The 3693-nt window shown below is 32.0% G+C and overlaps 1 non-coding gene across 1 annotated transcript; it reads right to left on the bottom strand.

Moving 5' to 3' along the window:
* Positions 1 to 2326: 2326 nt before the first annotated feature.
* Positions 2327 to 2433, bottom strand: LOC139846186 (small nucleolar RNA R71). The gene has a single exon (XR_011758922.1). It is a non-coding gene; the product is annotated as a small nucleolar RNA R71 (small nucleolar RNA).
* Positions 2434 to 3693: the final 1260 nt, after the last annotated feature.

The following is a 3693-nucleotide window of genomic DNA, read 5'->3' on the forward strand; positions in this document are numbered from 1 at the left end:
TTAAAATCAAAACGTTAAACATCATGATTACGGAAGTTTAAATAAGCATAATTGTTTTATTGTATTTTTCATCGCACTTTTATTTTCTGTCATTTTATTTTCTGTCATTTTATTTATCGCAATTTATTTTACGCACTTTAATTTTTGTCATTTATTTTTACGCTTAAAATCGACAAACCGGTCATTAAACGGTAAAACCCCCATTTTATAATAATACTACTACTTATTTATATATATATTTTTACAAATAAACTTAATAATATAGCGTTAACTTCACCAGCTCCCTGTGGAACGAACCGGACTTACTAAAAACTACACTACTCTACGATTAGGTACACTGCCTATAAGTGTTGTAGCAAGGTTTAGGTATATCCACTCGATAAATAAATAAATAAAACTTGTGTAATATTTCGTCGCATTTTGTAGTAAAAATTAATACTATTTCGTACACCCCGCTGCACACATCAAGTTTTTGGCGCCGCTGCCGGGGAGCGCTAAAACGCTATATTTTTAATTATAATAATATTGAAATAAAATATAATAATATAATAATATTGAAATAGAATATAATAATATAATAATATTGAAATAGAATATAATAATATAATAATATTTTAGAATCAAAATTTGATACGTAAAGTTTTAAAAAGTCGTATTTATTAAATACTTCAGGGGTATATTATGTAACTTATAATTAATAATTTCTATCATGTCGCTTTCATGTGAATAGTAAATTAATTAATTTATTTTTATTTACTATTCATGAATAGTAAATGAATTAAAAAAAAAGTTTTGAAAAAAAATTATAATTATAAAAAAATTATTAATTTGTAAAAAAAAATCGTTTTTTTTTTAAAAAAAAAAAATCGTATTTTTTTAAGAAAAAAAAATTTCGTTTTTTTTTTAAAAAAAAAATGTAAAAAAAAAATCGTTTTTTTTAAAAAAAATTTTTTTAAAAATAAAAGTTTTTAAAAAAAAAATTATATAAAAAAAAAAAATTTTTTTTTAAAAAAAAAAATTTTAAAATCCTTAAAAAACGAAATATATAAAAAAAAAATTAAAAAAAAAAGTTTTTTTTTTATTACCTTTAGATTTTTAGACTCTAGTTACAATTTTTAGTATTAAGTTTAGTTTTGCCATAGTTATTTTTATTTCTAGAATTTTTAGGTTTGCCGTAAAATCCCTTAAGTGCTTATTCCTTAGACTAAGATTTATGTGCTTTAGAATTTTGCGACGCCGTTTTTCGCGCTACTTTCTTATTTTTATTTTTCGACGCCTATTTTTCGACCTTTTTTTTTTTTTTCGACATTTTTCGACGCGCAATCTATTTCTTTCTTATTTCTCGCCATTCTAGTTTTTAGGACTTAGAATTTTTTCTACTTCTTCTCTAAATTTCTTAAAATTACGAAAATTTATTTTAAGTGGTTAAATTGATAGATATCAAAATTTTCTGGTTCGTAGTAATAGTTGGATTTGTACGTGGACCGGGTTATTGGAGCCAAACAGTACTCAATTATATTGAGACCAAACGAATCCTGCCCCTCTGCTGCATCTTTTGGCTATTCGAAACGTGGGCAAAATCAGAAAAGTCTATTGATTGGATAACTTATTATAATTTTTCTTTCCTTTTAAAAACTAATAGGATATTCAGTGAATGCACCGAGCAAGACGTTCACCACCTTTTGTACGTTCACCACCTGTAACTAGATCAAGACATTTAGCAAATATTGTCGCCGTTGATTTTTCTTTAGAATCGTCATCTAGTCGAACAAGAACTCCAACTCAAATTTCCGATAATCCATCTTTTGAACCCGACTTCACAATTAAGAACCCGGAGCATATTCAAGGACAATTCCAAGATCTTGAACCACTAATTATTCCTCCTGAGCCACAAACCATTAAATCAGAATCCTCTAGTGATTCGTATTCAACAAATTCAATTATGGAAGTAACGGAACCTCTAAGTATGGAAGATCGAATGAGAGCCACACGCACGGGCCAAGGTCACGCCATTATTAAGCCAGAAGTTAATGCGCCAGATTATGAAATCAAAGGACAAATTCTACACATGGTAACTAACCAATGCCAATTCAGTGGTGCACCGAATGAAGATCCTAACGAACACCTTCGTACGTTTAAAAGAATTTGTACACTATTCAAAATCCGAGAAGTGGAAGATGAGCAGATCTATCTCATGTTGTTTCCTTGGACTTTAAAAGGAGAAGCCAAAGATTGGTTAGAATCGTTACCTGAAGGGGCGATTGACACATGGGATGTCTTAGTTGAAAAATTTCTTCAAAGATTCTTTCCGGCATCTAAAGCCGTGAGACTTCAAGGAGAAATTGTTACGTTCACACAAAAGCCAAATGAAACATTATATGAGGCGTGGACAAGATTCGGAAGGATGTTGAGAGGATGTCCTCAACACGGTTTAGACACTTATCAAATAGTACAAATATTCTACCAAGGTGTCAACGTTGCTACACGAAAAGACATCGACATAACAGCTGGTGGTTCCATTATGAAGAAAACCGCAACTGAAGCTTACAAAATTATTGATAACACAGCCTCCCACTCGCATGAGTGGCACCAAGAAAAAGATATTTTTCGTTCATTTAAAGTGGCTAGAGCCGATTCTAGCCATGACTTTGATTCCGTTTCAGCAAAAATAGATGCTTTCGAAAGACGAATGGAAAAGATGAATAAAGATATTCACGCAATACGAATCAGTTGTGAGCTATGCGGTGGACCACACTTATTGAAAGATTGTCACATTGAACCAACATTGGAACAACGAGAGAATGTTTCCTATATGAACCAAAGGCCTGGAAATAATTATCAAAATAATTATCAACCGCCAAAGCTAAACTTCAATCGAAATCAAAACATTCTTTACAATTCAAAAGGACCCGAAAATAACTGGTATAACCAACAAGGTCCGAATAACCAACCAACTCAAAACAACACTTTCAATCAACAAAGACCTGGCTTATATAAACCACAACAACAAACCGAAGAGAAAAAGTCAAATATGGAAGACGTGGTATTCAAGCTAGTTGAATCTCAAACACAATTTATTGAAACTCAAACCCAAACGAACGAGAGATTTGATCAGTCATTAAGAACTCAACAAGCTTCCATTTTGAATCTAGAAAAACACGTAGGTACTCTTGCTAGCATGATGAGTGAGAGGGAACAAGGAAAGCTACCGAGTAATACTGAAGTAAATCCTCGGAATGAGAATGTTAATATGGTTTCAACGAATTCTGAAAAACCAGCACCAGAAGATGGGAAGGTTTTAGATGAGAGTAACAATGAAGAAGTTACACCACCACCACCCGAGTATGTAAAGCCAGTGGTGGCACCATACAAACCACCCATCCCGTTTCCAAGAAAAGGAGTTGAGTATGAGCAAGTGATAGGTAATAAATATTGTGATACCTCTGGAAAGAAGAAGAAGAAAAAGAATAAGAAAGTGCAAGAAACAAAAGCCGTAAATATAAATCCGGTGAAGACAGTTCCACCAAAACCTCCACCTAGGGTAGGTGATCCAGGTGAATTTATTGTTCCTTGTCTACTTAGTGATTGTGTCATGTATGATGCACGAGCAGATTTAGGTGCAAGTGTAAGTGTTATGCCTCTTTCATTATATAAGAGATTAGGAGTAGGTAAGTTAAGTCCAACGGATATGAG

Source organism: Rutidosis leptorrhynchoides, chromosome 4 (genome assembly GCF_046630445.1).
Source record: "Rutidosis leptorrhynchoides isolate AG116_Rl617_1_P2 chromosome 4, CSIRO_AGI_Rlap_v1, whole genome shotgun sequence".
NCBI lineage: Eukaryota > Viridiplantae > Streptophyta > Magnoliopsida > Asterales > Asteraceae > Rutidosis > Rutidosis leptorrhynchoides.